General features: G+C 42.6%; 1 protein-coding gene across 1 annotated transcript in view; it reads right to left on the bottom strand.

Annotated features, from left to right (window-relative positions):
- Positions 1–16,996, bottom strand: part of BICRAL (BICRA like chromatin remodeling complex associated protein) — a 77,020-nt gene extending 60,024 nt beyond the window's left edge. Inside the window, exon 1 of the mRNA XM_090282424.1 lies at positions 16,918–16,996. The gene's annotated coding sequence lies outside the window, so the exon portion shown is untranslated. The remainder of the gene's footprint in view (positions 1–16,917) is intronic.
- Between the last annotated feature and the right edge of the window lie 408 nt (positions 16,997–17,404).

Genomic DNA, 17,404 nt, shown 5'->3' with positions numbered 1-17,404 from the left:
CCGCAGCCCTTGGCAACTACTATTCTATTTTCTGTCACTATGAATGTTACTACTCTTAGTACCTCATATAAGTGGAATTTATAAGTGTTTTTCACCCAACACCCTCAACTGTGTAAAGTTTGGAAAGTATAGAAATGTACAGAAAAGAAAATGAAGATTACTTATGATTCCACTGCGTAAAGGTGACTGCTATGGACTAAATTGTGTCCCTCCAAAACTCATATTGAAACCTTAACTCCCGATGGACTGTATTTGGGGACAGGTCACAGGGTGCGGCCCTAATCCAAGAGGGCTGGTGCTGCTATAAGAAGAGAAAGAGCCCTGGCTGGTGTGGCTCAGTTGGCTGGACCACTGACCAGTAAACCTGGAAGGTCATGGGTTCCATTCCTGGTCAGGCAGGGCACATGCCTGGGTTGCAGATTTGGTTCCTGGTTGGGGCACATGCGAGAGGCAACTGATCAATATTTCTCTCTCATATTGATGTTTCCCCCTCTCTCTAAAAACAAAAACAAAAAAATTCTCTTAAAAATAAAAAGACGAAGAGACACCAGAGCTCCCGTGGGGGCACAGAGGGAAGGCTGCCGTCCGCAAAGCAGGAAGAGGACCTTCCCAGCAACTGAATCAGCAGGCAGCTGGGTCTGAGACTGCCCAGCCTCTGGAACTGAGAAACTAAATTTCTGTTGTTTAAGTCACCTGATCTATGATATTTTGTTATGGCAGCTTGGGAGATGAATACTTTGGAACATTATTGAGTCTTTTTCTTTAGTATACATATATATTTTTGTTAAGGTATGTTTTTATATATTTCAATGGAACTAATGCCCATACCCTATTCTTCACTTTCCCAGCAATTTCTAAACCTGTGTTCTGCTGAACAGTGTTTATCAGGACATTTATTCTTAGAAACTGGGTTTTAAAGTGACATCGGGTTTCTACTGCTAAATTTCTCAGAGCCTTTTCTATACCGAACTGGGACTATTAAGAGGATAATCTGTTAGATTTGATCTCTGAATATGCTGTTGAGGAAAAACTCTTGTGTTCCATTTCTGCTGTGTTCAGTATACTACTAGACAAACAACAGCAATTTCAAGGGGCAATGCCTACTCCCAGATAGGAATATTGGCTGACAGGAATAGTTTACTTTAGATAAAAAGTCTATTTTAATTTCTAGGTGGGTCACTCATTTGTTCACTGTTAGCAGACTAGTCTAATTAAACACTGCTTTAATATTACTTTTTTAATATTAATAATACTTTTAAAAAGCAGTAATAGCTAAGACCCAAATGGGTCAAGCACTATGTTTATGTTTTATATGCATGATCTCACCTAATCACTACAAACTCCCTCTGAAAAGTAAATTGTAATCCAGACAAAAAAACAGAAGCACATCCCCTCTGAGAAGTTATGCAACTTACTCAGACAGCACAGCAAGAAAAAGAACGTGAGTGGGAATTCAGATCTGTCTGGTTCCAAAGCAATTATCAATGACAATGCTTCTTTCTTTTTAAGTCAAATCACTGCCTTGCTTGAAAACTTTTATGATATATGAGTAAGGAAAAAATTCAAATACTTTGGCCCTGCATTTAGAGCATTTCACAAACTGATCCCAATGTCCCTTCCCAGCCTTCCTTTTATTTTCCTCTCTCCTTTTACCAACTTCTCACTTCATCCAAAGGAGTTTCCTCACTGCCTTGCCCCTCTCATAAACTCCTCACCTAATTTAATTCTTTCCCACCTAAATTCCTCTGCTTATGCCTACTCTTGGTCAAAAAGTCCTTTAGGCTTCAGTTCAAACTCCATTTCCTAGATGTATCTCTTGCCTGCTCATTGTCTTATGCCCCACACCCTATCCACCAAGAAAATCCATTGGCTATACTTTCGGAATAGATCCCGATTCCAACCACGTACCCCCTCCACTGCCATCTCCCTAGTCCAAGCTATTACGTCCCATCTGGTCTCTTTGCTCCTGTTCTTTTACTCCTTACAATCTATTCTCAACCCATCCTTCAGAATAATCCCTTTAGAACATAAATCAAAACCCTCCAATGTATCCTCATTTCCCTCATGGTAAAAACCAAAATCCTCTTCTATATGAAGCCCTACACAACTGTTCCCCGAGCCCCCAACCCCTCAACCATGCCCTGAACTCACCAGCATTCTCAAGTCTCAGGCCCTTTGCAGTGGCTGCTCTCTGCCTGGAACACTGTTCCCTCAGGTATCCTCAGGCTCACCCCTTACTTTCTTCAAGTCTCTGCTCAGATGATCATGACCTACCATGACCACCTTCTCACCCACCCAACATTCCACATCTTCCTTATCTTGCTTTATTTTCACCCTTTAACTTACTACAAAGTTTACCTAGGTTTACTGTCTGTCTTTCCATGAGACACAGGGCCTTGGTCTTTTGTTCACTGAGACATCCTAGAGTCTTGAGTGGCACCTGGCATACATTAGGAGCTCAACAGTATTTTCTGCATGAATGATGGATGGATGCTCTCAAACACCTGGGTTGAAGATTCTCCTTTGCTCTCACTTGTACCGCTCATTGGGCACTTACCATGTACTGTTGTGTATTTCTCTGATATCTATTATCCGCCTAGCTAGATTATGTGTTCCTGTACTCTCCAAGTGCTCTGAACAAAGTTGGCACTAAATAAATATTCGAAGACAAAACTTCAGTGCAGTGGCTTTTTCTTTGATAGTAGATAATTACAGTAATAATTTTCAAATTCCATTTAGAAAAACATTCTGGGAAGCAGTATAAGAAAAAGCTTGAATATTTAATTTTAAATTAATTTTAATAGGATGGAAATATTTTAGAGGTGTGTGTATATAATCTAAATACATAATACCAAATCCATGACATGCTCTTTAAAGAAAATATAGGTTTTGGGACTTTTATAGCATCTTATATCCTGAGGACATTCTTGAAAGTCAGGCTCAAGGTAACATCCTGATAGTAAGGTAATTTGAAACACAGAACATTTTAAATAATAATTATGAGTTGAGAATGTACATAATATGTGACAAAAATAAAGAGTTAACATCAAACAGGTTTTATGTCACTTTTTTTTAATCTAATGATAGCAGAAAGTTCTAGCTGGGAAACATCAAACTGTAATGAAGAAAATGTGTTCTTTGAAACAGTTTATCTAAATTTATACCATACGTGTATTCACAGAACTAAAGAAGTTTTGAAAAACAGTTTAGACAACTGTCTAACATTAGAGGAAGATTTTTTTATTTATCTAGTGTAGCACAAGCACAATCCTCTGTGAGTGCTGGAGGAGAAGGTCTGTTAACAGAGCCCTGCATGACTTCTGCTAATTCTGTAATTGATTAAAACTTTAACATGACAGTGAAAATGTAAAAAGAATGCATACTAATATATTAGTACTCATAAAATATCACATAAAAAAGATAAACACATTTTCTCTGGTATGCATTAGGTATTTGGTGTGTCACACTATCCATTTTACATTTCCAAGTAAGTTAAATTTCTCTCCTCCCCTCTTTTAGAGAGAGGGGAAGGGAGGAAGAAAGAGAGAGAAACATCAGTGTGTGGCTGCCTCTAGCATGCACCCAGCTGGGGATCAGGCCCGAAACCCAGGCATGTGCCCTGACTGGGAATCAAACCCATGATTCTTTGATTCGCAGGACCGCGCTCAATCCACTGAGCCACACCAGCCAGGGCCCCATCCTTCTTTTTTAAACAACATGGTTACCCAAATTTCATTTTTCTTTGTATTACTCTCTGGACATTTACTTTTAGATTGTTTTACCTACATAATATATACCATAACAAAAAAATGAATCTAAGTATATATCATATGACATATAAAGTCAGACTAATAAAGAGAAACAAGTAAGACAGTTTTAAAATTTGAAGAAAAATAAATCTTGAAGTCTATGGATAAAAGCAGCTCCAAACACATCCAGTTGTAAATCTTCCTTTTTAAAGTGTGATCACAGAGAAAAGGGATTGGACTTTCATGGATCTCTCTGATCCTAAGATTCTCACAGAATCAGAATACAAGTGGGAAATAAGAATAAACTGACATATTTCTTTATATATTTCTTTGCGCTTCTAGGAAACATCAGCATTAAAATAAATCTAAATATAGCAGTACTCATTTATTCTAAATCCTAGATGAAATACTTCCAAATCAAAACCACACAATCAAAAATAACTTTTACTCTCAGTAATACGGAGAAAAAAAATCTAGCAGTCTCTACACATGGAGTTACTTTTAAATTTGAAGATATTTCTCCACATTAAAAAAAAAATCTACTTTCCAGATTAAGTCCAATTTAAAAAATTAAAATTTGCTTTCTTTGATATTAATTCTAACTTTGCTTTTTTCCCCATCTTTTCTTAAAATTTCCTTTTTTTAAAGAAATAATTATTTAAAGATTTTTATTTATTTACTTTTAGAGAGGGGGAAGGGAGGGAGAAAGGGAAAGAAACATCAATGTGTGGTTGCCTCTCACATGTCCCCAACTGGGGTCCTGGCCTACAACCCAGGCATGTGCCCTGACTGGGAATCGAACCAGTGACCCTTTGTTTCTCAGGCCATCACTCAATCCACTGAGCCACACCAGCCAGGGCTAAATTTCTTTCTTTTTAAAATCTTTTTATTGTTGTTCTATTACAGTTGTCCCAATTTTTCCCCTGTTGCTCTCCACTGTAATTTTAACTTTGTAATACCATTGTTTGCCAAACACAAATATGATTTTAAACTTAATCTCTCAAAATGGCATCCAAGTTTCTCTAGTTCTACTAATTTTTTGAGAAATCATTTCTGAAAAGAATAAATTATAAACTACTCTAAGTTATTTTATATTTGTAAAATTTTCATGTATATTCTACTAAAACGAAGTTTAGTCAACAACTATAGTTTCCCTTTTTAATTCAGAAGAAATGCTTAGGACTTTAAAAGCTATCACTAAGACCCTTGCTGGGTCACTCAGCTGGTTAGAGCATTATTCCCGATATGCCAAGGTTGTGGGTTCAATCCCCAGTCAGGGTACATACAAGAATTAAACAATAACAATTAAAAAAATAATCAATTAATAAGAATCAACCAATGAATGCCTAAATAAATGGAACAACAAATCGATGTTTTTTCCCTTTCTCTCTAATATCAACTTTAAAATTTTAAAATTAAATAAATAAGTTAATGCTAAAAATCCACTGATGGGGGTGGCCCAAATACTATACAATATTTTCTAAGGAGCACTGAATACCAATTCTGAAATAAAAACTTAACCAAGAAATCAGATAAACTGATTTATCTTTTTAAAAATTACAATAAAAGGAATCCTATCTGAAATATGAGTATACTGCAAGCAACTTTTAAAGATGGTTGATTCAATACCTACAATAAATAGCAGTCTCAATACTCCTAAGTCATATTCAAAATATTTAGTCTTTGTAACAAATTTTGAAGTTCTCTCCCACAATACACATACCACAAGATTCTGAAATTTTTCATCTCCCTAAATTAGGCTTACCACTAATAAGTAGGGAGAAGGTTGGTTCTCACTGGGTGAGGAGGAAAATTCAAGGTAGTTCTTGCAGCCTTGCATGAAGCACTACCTCAGACTGTTGGGTGAGCAACAGAATGCTCAAGAGCTCTGTCAGCCCAAGGGAACTCAAGAAGCCTCAGTGAGAGTGTTTCAAGATCTTTTACTACTGTTGCCTATAGGGGCTAACCTTCTTGTAGAGTTAAAAGGAAAAAGTAATTCATTTTGACAGGTTATCTCACTGGCCACAACTGAGTAAATCTGCCTTATATATTCATCCTACAGTATGACCTATTTAAAATAACGTTTATTTAAAGCAAATCACACTTTGTGTATTTTAAATAGTTTCCTCCCAAATCTGTACTATGATTACTGCGCTTACACTGACAATATTTCAAGCAAGGGAACAACATGAGCTACACAATATCAATTTTAAATAAGGTCTTATTTTTAAAAGAGTCTCTTTTCCAATTAGGATTTTTTTAAAAGTGAAAGACATGATTCTTAATCCCTGGTTGCTACCAAATATAGAGCTAAAATGGTCCCCATATTTGACTCACCATACTATGCAAATAAAAACTGAATTACCTGCAGAAGTAACAGAATAACTGCTTTGACCTAAAATTTGACTATCAACCTAAGAGATCTTGTTTTTTTGGTCACAATTTTTATTTAGCCATTAAATCATCACTTTTCCCTATTCCTCCTATTCAAACAAAGGTCTTCCAATTTTAAGAGCTCAAAATGTTTACCTTGTAGGTAGTCATTTGTAGATTAAATTTATATATGGGCTTAATACCAATGGCAAAATGTATGATGCATGGGTCTGCAGTATATATTCAAAATCCCAGCTCTGCCCCATAGTGACATAACCTTGGGCAACTTATTAATCGTTTCTAAACCTCAGCTTTATTATCTAGAAAATCGAGGCAAAAGCGCACTGCAGGGTTGTTGTGAGAATTTAGTAATATTAAACCCATCAGGGCTTGAAGTAATAGTGAGGCTTAACAAATATTATTTCTTTCCCCCATGTTTTTCCCTTGTGAAATGTTTCAGTTACAGGTTAGGACACAAAATTTAATTGATGATGATATAATGAAGCATACTGGATTTTGGCTGAACTGAAATAAGCCTTTTTTAGAAAGACAATACCTTTCATTCCTCCTTCCCACACACTCAGGGTTTTTATTTCAGGTAATTTAAGTGTTTTCAAAATAGCCAAAGAATCCACAAAAACAGAAAAATTTCAATTTTACAACTTTATTTAAAAGGAATTTATAATTTAAACATCACAGCTATATAAATTAAAGTTGATTAGACTTAAGGGGAACCTAGGGTTAAGACCTGGTACAGGGAGGTCTCAGGATCTTTTCCTGAGTGCAAGTACCTATGACGTAAGGAAAAAAATACTGTAGATCAGAGCCCCCAACTGCTTCTCCCCAAGACCTCTTTCACCTTCCCTTACAACATATGTTAACAGTCTCTGAGCCTCTTGACTTGCACTCGGAATGGGCAAGCCACCCCAAGCAGAGCCGCATCCTGGGCTCCATCTCCATTGAGCGAGATACAACTTACAAGATTTCCAATTTAGGGCTTCCCCTTGAAGTCCACACTCCATTCCTTTTCTGTGAGCTCTCCCACCTCCACACTCATTTTACTGCCTCCACCACTTCCTGCCAGCCCCCTCACCCACTGGGCTTTCCACTTTTGCTACAGAATGTTATTCATCCCCTGAGAACCATATCATGCACAGATGCATCTGGTGTTACTAATTCACATTGCCTCATGACAGCTAAGTACCATTTCTTTTACCCACTTTCCTCCACATCTGATACATTCTGCAAATTTACTCCTCTCCTTAAGCTCAAAGCTTTTTTTTAAAAGTATATTTTATTATGTTGTTACAGTAGTTTCAATTTTTTTCCCCTTTGATTCTCTCTGCCCAGTACCCCTTTTCCCTCCAGCAATCCCACCCCCCTTAGTTCATGTCCATGGGTTGTGCATATGAGTTCTTTGGCTTCTCCCTTTCCTGTACTATTCTTAACTTGCCCCTCTCTATTTTGTACCAACCAATTATGCTCCTAATCCCTGCACCTTTACCCCATTTCTCCCCCTTCCCCCTCCCAGCTGATAACCCTCCAAATGATCCCCATCCCTATGACTCTGTTCCTATTCTGGTTTCCTTAGTTGGATTTTGTTCTTATTTTTTAGATTCAGTTGTTGATAGTTGTGAGTTTGTTGTCATTTTCACGTTCATAATTTTGATCTTTTTCTTAAGTAAGTCTCTTTGACATTTCATATAATAATGGCTTGGTGATGATGAACTCCTTTAGCTTTACCTTGTCTGGGAAGCACTTTACCCTTTCATTCTAAATGATAGCTTTACTGGATAGAGTAATCTTGGTGGTAAGTCCTTGCTTTTCATCACCTTGAATACTTCTTGCCAGTCCCCTCTTGCCTGCAAAGTTTCTTTTGAGAAATCAGCTGATAGTCTGATAGGCACCCCTTTGTAGGTAACTCTCTGCTTTTCTCTTGCTGCTTTTAAGATTCTAACTTTCGGCATTTTAATTAGATGTATCTTGGTGTGGTCCTTTTTGGGTCTAGCTTGTTTGGGACTCTCTGTGCTTCCGGGACTTGTATTCTATTTCCTTTGCCAAATATGGGGAGTTTTCCTTCATTATTTTCTCAGATAAGGTTTCAATTTCTTCCTCTTCCTCTTCTCCTTCTGGCACCCCAATGGTTTGGATGTTGGCATGTTTAAAGTTGTCCCAGAGGTTCCTAAGCCTCTCCTTTTTTTTTTTTCAATTCTTGTTTCCTCATTCTGTACTGGCTGACTGTTTTCCTCCTTATGTCCAAATCATTGATTTGAACCCCACTTCCCTTCCCTTCACCATTGATTTTGTGTGGATTTTTCTTCATTTCATTTAGCATAGTCTTCACCTCTTCCCTTATGCATTTGCCATACTTCAGCATATCTGTCAAGCCTGTGAGTATCTTTATCACAAGTGTTTTGAACTCTACATCTGTTAGGTTGGCTGTCTCCTCGTTTGTTAGGTTGGCTATCTCCTCGTCGCTTATTTCTTGCACTGGAACCTTAATCTGTTCCCCCTTTTGGGCCATACTTCTCTGTCTCATCTTGACAGGCTCCTGTGTTGGTTTGCCTTTGTGTCTTAGGGAGAGCTGTCGCTCCTATTACGTTGTAAGGGGACGAGCCTTAGGGGTTCGTCAGTACAGGGTGACCCGTTTCACCACGTTGAGGCGCTGTATGTGGGGGAGAGGTCTGAGAGGGAACAATGTCTCTTGCTCAGCATTTGCCCCTTTTCCAGACACTTCTCCCACTTTGTATGGGACTGGCGCCTCTCTAGTTGTTGCCCTGGTCATTATTCCCAGAGTGGGTGGGTCTGCAGATGTTTTAGGATCATGGGGGCCCTTTAAACAAGCGGACTCTGCTGAGAGACTGGCAGTTTCTTCCTCCGCTCCAACCCCCACTGGTTTGCACTGTCAGAAGCAATGAGGTTTTATTTTCCCCAGTGCTGGGACCGTGAGCTGTGTGGTCTGGTCTGGTTGTGTGGTCTGGACTGGTCTGGTCTGGTGCTGGGAGTGGGCCCCAGGTGTCCCTCCTGACTTTTTAAAATGTATGACTGTGCTTTCCGCTGGCCTGCCGCTGCGACCACTGCTGCCGCCACCACTGTGTCCTCTCCACCCCGGCTCCGCCCCTCCTACCTGTCTGGATGAGTATTTCTTCTTTAGATCTTTATTTGTTGTACTTCCATGCAGCTCAATTTTCTGGAACTTCTGGTTGTCTCTAGTTTGGAGGTAGCTGTATTCCTTCTTAGTTGTGGAGGGAGATGCAGCGTGTCTGTCTAGGCCTCTATCTTGTCCGGAAGTCCCCAAAGCCTTTTGCCTCTGTCCCTGACATATGACCTTACCATCGTCTAAGTAATTGTAGACATATATTTTGAATCCTATCATCTACGCTACTCTCCTGTTCTCTAGTTTCACATTACTATTGCTTATTCTGTAGACAACTAGGGAACAGAGGAACCTCATGAAAAGGTGAATGACAGCAGATTCAGAGGAAAGAATGGAGAGAGGTTAAGAGGCGTGCTACACACTTCCACTTGGTATTGTTTGAATCTTTAATAAATGGTTTCCCAATACTTATTTCAATTGTATCCCTGAAACCTATGTAATTCTATTACCCAATGTCACACTGCAATAAATCCAATAAAAAGAAAAAATACTTATTTCCCTCTCTACCTCCCAAAAATAATCTGATTTTTCTCATCGCCCCACTCAGAATGTCAAATGCTAACAACAATCATACCCAATGGTCTTATTCTTTTTCTCACATTTCCTTTTAATTGTAGAAGGTGTCGCTGGCCTCCCCGTGTCTAATACCCATTTCCCTTTGGTTCCCATCATTCTACTCTACCTGGGTTCTCTAAGTGAGCAAATTTTACTGAATGCCCAACTTGTTTTAAATGCTATGCTAAAGGCTTAAAATAAATTGGTGAACAGAGAAACAACGTAAGATTCCTGGGTCCCATGGCAGAATCTCTGGCGATAGGTGACTGTCACGCACACTCAAGTTTGGGGCTGTGATAAGAGGAAATACTCTCTTTAGTCTCAGTAAGCTGACATTTGATTTCTATAGCTATATTCTTCCAGAGAAAATATAGTACTTTGGAAATAGTCCACGGCAGTGTGCAAATAACATATATACCTGCCACAATGTTTAAACGTTAACCCTTTTTCTTACAAGATTTACCATTTTTAAGTGTACAGTTCAGCATTAAAGTGCATTCACATTGTTGGGTGGCTGTTGCCACTATCAGGCTCCAGAACTTTTTCATCATCCCAAATTGAAATTCTGTGCCCATTAACTTATTTTTAACCAAGAATGATTCACGGTTAAGTTCACAGCCACCCTCTACCCCCAGGAGAAGCAAGGAAGTTTCTCTTGCTTTCCTACCTAGCTAACACCCCAAGGCTCAGCACTGCAACTCCCCTCCCTCCCCAAGCTCCTCTCTTCGTCTGTCACACCTAGGAGCCTAGGAGGCAAAAACTCCAGTCTTGGCTGAACTGATCACCTGATTGTTCTGTTTCCTTTGTAAAAGCTGAATGTTGCTTGCAGAAAACCATACGATTAAATTAATCCTGTTGATTGGTTTCACCTTAAATTCAGACCCTTTCCCCCGCCGCCCCACCAAGCCACAGCCAGGCAATCCATAATGCCCAGCAATCTACCTTGGTTTCTAGTGAGTTCACTCTACTGCTGTCTGAAGTGAGGTGTCCTTCTGGCCTCAAACCATCCATACCCCTTCTTCCTTTACTTTAAGTTGCTAGCCTCTCCTCAGACTTCACAGAAAATGGAAATCATACATCCTACCTGCAAATCATAAACCTCCTTGCACTTGTGCTCGTATTCTCTGCCTTCTCTCCTGCTACTGCAAGTCTTCTTGCTCCCACCAAAAGCAGATCAGATCCTCTTCCTGTGTTCTGAATTCCTTCTCACCTTCTCAAGAATTCTGCTCTTTTGGTAGTCTTATCTCTATTCTGCCTTACTCTCTCCACCTCTGTTACCTATTCTCATTAGCCTATTTGAAAATGCTCTTATATTTCCCATTTTTTAAAAAAGATATTCTTTAACCCCACTTCTCTCCCCAGTCACTGCTATGCTGTTTCTGTCTTCACTTTACAACTAAACTTCCCTGACAACCAATCCACATTCATCTCACTTCCCATTCCCTCAGCGTGTTCCAATCTGGCTTCCGTCCCCATATCCCACTGAAACTGCTGGTCAAAACAGCCACCTCCACGATGCCAAACCCACATGGATATTTCTCTATCCTCACTGACAACTTCTCAGCAACATTTTACAGAGGGGCCATCCCCTTTCTTGAAAAGGATAACTCACTCTCCCACTTTAAGGGCCGAAACTTCTGTTTCCTTCAGGTATCAGAAGACTCTTAGGACTTGATCTTGAGGCCTCTATGATCACAAATAATCTCAACCAGTTCAATGACTTATCATGTGTATGCTAGTGAGTTCCAAAATTTATGTCTATGCCTCTCAGCTCAAGTTGAATATTCACTGCTACTTTGACTTTCCACTTGGATGTCTCACAAATATTTCAAAAAGCATAACAGATTCCACACAGAAGTCTTGTTAACCACCCCTCCACTTGTTCCTCTACCCATCTTCTCCTACCAACAAAGGGCACCATCAGTCCCCAAGGCTTAGGCCAGAATCTTGAAGCTATCCACGATTCCTTTCTCCCTCCACAGCCAACCCATTAAACAAATACTTCTGATTCCACCTCCAAAATATATCTGAAAGCCACCATCTAATCTGCTCCATCTCCATTGCCACTGTACTTGCCTAAGATACCATCAATCTTGAACTATTGCAATACTCTCCTAACTGTCCCCTCTGCTTCCTGTCTTGCTTCACGTAACAACCAAAACAAAAACATATCACTGCCCTAATTAAAGCCCTTCAAAAACTTCTCATTTTCATTGAAATAAAATCCCCAAACCAGGTACTGCCTAATACAAGAAGCCCTGTAGTATCTTTCCAACTCCATCTCAGTCCATTCTCCTGCTTTTCTCTAAGACCCATGACCTTATCAGCCTTTCTGGTCTTTGCACCTGTTCCCAGGCCAGGACTGTCTCCCCAGCTTTTCATATGGCTAGCACAAGCTCATGTTTCAGGTCCCCACTAAAATGTCACCTTTTCAAAGGGATGCTCCTTGACTCTTACCAGCCAGTCATTCCCCACAACACTTTTCTGGATCTACCAGCTTATTAACTTCTAATAATTTTTCTTAATCTGTAATTATCATTTGTTTATTTCCTGTTTTCCCACTATACTGTAAGTTCCATGAGGGCAGAGATCTTGTCTGAATTCCACTAAAGGCTACTTTAAAATAAGGTAGCTACTCTTTCCCTCTAAGTAGGTTTACTTTAGATTTCCCTTCCTTTCAAGCTTTATTGGAGTTTCGTCAAAGAATATAATTACTTTGGAATTTACCATGAAAAACGAGGGGAGAAAAGCCACACAGGCAGTCAAAGATTAGAACACCCATCCGCTGGTCTAGACTGGACACAGACTGTACACAGGTATTCAACAGTTGCTTCTTACAAAAATTTCAAAATATGGACACGTAATTTTGACATCAAAAAAAGCAAAAGTTTTTGTCCTGGCTGGTGTGGCTCAGTGGACTGAGTGCTGGGCCTGTGGACTGAAAGAAAGGTTGCCGGTTTGATTCCTAGTCAGGTTTGCCTGGGTTGCGGGCCAGGTCCCCATTTGGGGGCCTGAGAGAGGCAACTGTTTCTCTCGCACATCATGTTTCTCTCCCTCTTTCTCCCTCCTTTCCCCTCTTGCTAAAAATAAATTTAGAAAAATCTTTTTTAAAAAATCAAAAGTTTTCAACCATTTCCTCTAGCAATTACTAAAGATAAGAGTGATTTGAGAATAAAGAAAGGAAAGCACGAAATAAACCAGAGAAGTTAATGACTTCATCACTGACTTGGTTCTCATTTTGCTCAGGTTGGCAAACCTGGAGCTGAAGTTTCTTCCTGACCTGTGCCTCTATGCATATTCTGTTATCAGGTTTCAAGTTTAGATTAATTTCCTCATCCTACCTCCCAAAGCCCAAAACATAAAATTCAAAATCAGAAAACAAAACACAAAAAAACAAAAAACCCACAAAAACCTAAAAAACAAAAACCCTTTCTTCCAAGGACTTATCTCTAGGCTTTTATTTCAAGTTCTACCCAATTCCTAATTTATCAATCCCAGATTCAATTCTATTTTTGTTACATAACTGCCTTGATTAAACTAGATGGCTCATCTAGACTCAGAAGACTGTGTGTTATTTAATTTCTCAGTGATAGGCTTTTAAAAATGCACTGAGCTTTTTAGTCTTACGATACCTAAGCCTTCTTTCTGTAAGAAAGTAGTTTCAACAATTTGATAAGGGGCAGCTACAAGAGAAAAATTATTATGAGAATGGTGCAAGCAATAAATGGCCAAAACTCAAAATGATATGAACGAAGTCTCATGTTGCAATCCAAGAGCCAGCAGCACGGCACAGAGTAGTACAGTGATATGCTGAATGTGCACCCGTGGCACACGGGAACCACCTGGAGAGCTTTGGCGTAACATTGACTGCTGGTACTATTCCGACATAGGAAGTCCTGGGTGGGCCAGAATTTCAAAATTGGAGGGAGTTAGAGGCATCAAGAAGTTGAAAATCAGCTTAAAACTGAGATTGTCTAACACACTGGACCTTTTGAAAAAAACCCAACTAGCCCTAACAAATAATGAAGAGGTGATGTTGCAAATCTCTTAAAAAACATATCCCCAGTTGATTCTAATGCTCAGACTTGGAAACAACAGGTTCAGAGCCAAGAACATGGCTTTTGGGATCCAACGTCAATTCTACTACTTAAAACTGCAAGCTCTCGAATATTTCCTGTCTTGGTTAACGTTAATGTTAGAGATAATAAAATTAATATCGCAGCCCTGACTAGTGTGGCTCAGTGGATTGAGCACCAGGCCTGCAAAATGAAGGGTCCCCACTTCTGCTCCCAGTCTGGGCACAGGCCTGGGTTGCAGGCTAGGTCCCTGGTTGGGGGTGTGGGAGAAGCAACCAATCAGTATATCTCCCACACATAGATGTTTTTCTCCCTCTTTCTCTCTCCCTTCCCCTCGCTCCAAAAGAAATATTTTTAAAAATAAATAATAAAATCAATATTGCAGGGCTGACATGATAAATAGTAACTAAACCAAGCACCAAGCACAGTTCTCGGCATACTATATAGTGCAGCGGTCTCCAACCTTTTTGGCACCAGGGACCAATTTCTGGACGACAATTTTTCCACGGGTGGGGGCGGGGACAGGAGGCGGAGCTGAGGCCGTAATGTGAGGGGCAAGATACTGGTCCGCGGTTGGGGGCGTAGGGACCACTGACACAGTGGACGTTTTTTTAAGCAAGAGGACACACTTACTGGTGCTCTTAACTTTCATTCACTAGAAATTAAGTATTTACTTCCAACCTCCGTGAACTCCTAAAGAGATCAAAGCTTTATAGTTTTTCCTCCTCCCAATAATCTTTTCAGTAGCCGCGAAAAGTTAAAACCTACACCTCTCTCAATATGGAGCTACTTACAGGACAGATATTTATATGGGTGCTTGTAAGGAAACACTGGCGAGTCCGGGAACTGAGAAGCCTTATATTGTTAAGAAAGAGACTACCCCAAACACAGGGCAGTTTTTGTTTTAGGAAGGAGAAAAGGGAAAAAGGTCTGTGTTTCAAAGCAAGTTTAATTTTTCAGATCAGAGTTCTAAGACACTTTTAATTTACTACCGTTGGGAATACGTAATATGAAGGCCAACAAGAAGTTTCAAATCACTGGAACCCATTACCTTCCCACAATTTGACAACTAGATAAATGTCTCTCCAGGGTTATTTTAAAATACATCCAACGAAAGAAATAAAAACGCAGGGCAGCTACAGAGAAACACGTTACTGGAAGGCAGACAGGCATTGTCCTGGACTCCTGCAATTTTGTAACCTGGTTTCACGCCGCTCTCAGAATTAATGGGAAGAGGATGAAGGAAAAGCCTCAATGCCCTGCCCGCAGCCAGGCCAGGGGAGACAAAGCCCCCCGTTTCAGGCAGCGGGAGATGGCGGGAACCCCTCACCCCAGTGCCGGCCGCGGGATGCACGCCCAGGGAGGGGACCCGGACCCGCTGCCCACGCCTTTCTTCAAACACAAGTGGTAAGGAGCAGGATGTCGCCAGCCCCAGCCCCTTTGTTCTCCAAACCAGACGCTTCGTCTTTCGGGCCTGGGTGAGGACAAGGCTCGCAGGCCACCGTCTCAGCAGTGCCGCCCCGACCCCACAGGCCGCTTTCAGCGCCCGGAGCGGGGCTCGCCCTCGCCCCGCAGCTCACGGCGGGGACACGGGCAGGCGAAGCGGCCGCGAAGGGCGCCGCCAGGGAAGATGGCGCCCGTGGAGCAACTGCGCCACCAGCTCTGGCGACCGGCCAGGCCCAGCGCCATCTTAGCACCTTCCAACCGCCGCCACCACCGGCCCTCCGCAAGGTCCCGCATTCGGGACAACTGGGGGATGCGAACCCGCATCTGGCCCGCGCGCTCGGCCAAAACAGTGCCACCACCACAGTCTCCCTTCTCTTCGGCCCGGCCGCGGGGCCCACGCAGGAGGCGCCTGGTTGGGCTGCCGCTCCTCCGCGCGTCGCGAGGGCTCGTCCGGGCCCGGCTGCGGGTCCTGCTCCGGCGTTAGGCAGCTCGAAGGGACAGTTCCGCCGGCAGGCGCGCGCCGGGACCGGCGGCCGGCCCCGAGCTCTCCCTGCTGCGCTCCGGCCTTCGCTCTCCTCGCCGCGGCCGCCCGTAACAGCGGCGAGGAGGAAACCAGGATGAAAAATAAACCTGGACCCGGCCGCCGCCGCCTCCTCCCCACACGTTCCCCTCCCCCTCTCGAGACGCGGGGTCCATTTTGCCGAGAAGAAAGAAAATGCGATTCACACCCAAGAGCTTCCGAGGGAGAAAAGGAACGAGGGGGGTAAAACAGAGGGGAGGAGATTGGGAAGGCTGATTTTTCTTCCTCGCCTGCCGTCACTCTTGGCCCTCCCTGCCCCCTGCTCGCGGCCCCGCCGCGCCGTCCTCCTCTTGCCGAGCCCTGCTCCCTCCTTCCCTGCTCCTGGCGGCTCCGGGGGGCGGAAAAAACACTTACTCTCGCACACAACTAATTTTAAACTGGCTCAATCAATGAGTCATTAAAAGGCTTCCCTCCCCTCCCCTCTCCTCCCCTCCCCACCACCAACCGCCACGCCATCCCCCTTCCCAGGCTCTCCCTCTCCCCGCTCCAGAAATTTGCATCCGCGGAAAAGGAAAAAAAAAAAAAAAAGCGCTGGGGCCCCCACCCCGCCGCGGCGCCCCCGGCCCGGCCCCGCCATCCCCTGCCCGCCCGCGCCCCCGCCCGAGACTGTGAACTTGGTCTTCCCGGGGCCCGGGCGGCGCTGGGAAAGGCATAAACACTCGATTCCCCTTTTCTCCGTGTCCATTAAACATCCACCCACCACCACCATCACCCACCCACAAACCCACCCCCCCCCCCCAAAAAAAACACAGCCTTAGCCAATAGCTCTCTGGGCTGAAACCTAATATCCTGGTTTTGGCAACTCGGTGTTTAATTTGCTCCTCTTTCTATTCTGTCTGTCTGGAGATAGATCTCCTCCAGTCCCCCCTCCCTCGCTTGTCCCCTCCCCAAAGGAAAGAGGCAGAGGAAGGAGGTTGTGTGTTTTTTTTTCTCCTTGAAATTTTTATCACAAAATTATAATACACTCAAAGGGAAACTCACCGTCATGAAAAAGCAGTGCCTTGTCAACGGGGTTTCTGCGCCATCGCACCAGGGGCGGCGGCGGCGGCGGGCGCGGGGCGCGGGGCGCGGGCGCGGGAGCTCCCGGCCGAGCGGCGCCGGCCACACGCGCTCCGCTCTCTCTCTCTCGCTCACCCCCGCGCCGGGCGGCGGGCGCCCGCTCCCCGCGCCCGCCCGGCCTTCATGCTCTGCACCCGGGCAAACCGCTCGCCTGCTCGTCTACCTCCAAACTCCGGTTCTCGCCTAGCAAAAAAATGTGAAGAATAGAATTTTTTTAATTAAAAAAAATTTTTAAAAATCAAGCTCCAAAGATGTTAATTCTTGTTTCCTTTGGGATTTTTTGTTAACTTCAGAAATGTACTGGTTTACTCAAGAAACAGGTTTATTTGACGCTTTAAAAAAATTAAAATGTACAAGATACGTGCTATTCTTCGCAGTCGTCCACACACACAAACACACACAGAATCCA

Source organism: Furipterus horrens, unplaced genomic scaffold (assembly GCF_987537825.1).
Source record: "Furipterus horrens unplaced genomic scaffold, mFurHor1.1.pri manual_scaffold_6, whole genome shotgun sequence".
Classification (NCBI taxonomy): Eukaryota; Metazoa; Chordata; class Mammalia; order Chiroptera; family Furipteridae; genus Furipterus; species Furipterus horrens.
This window is presented reverse-complemented; position numbering and strand designations above follow the sequence as displayed.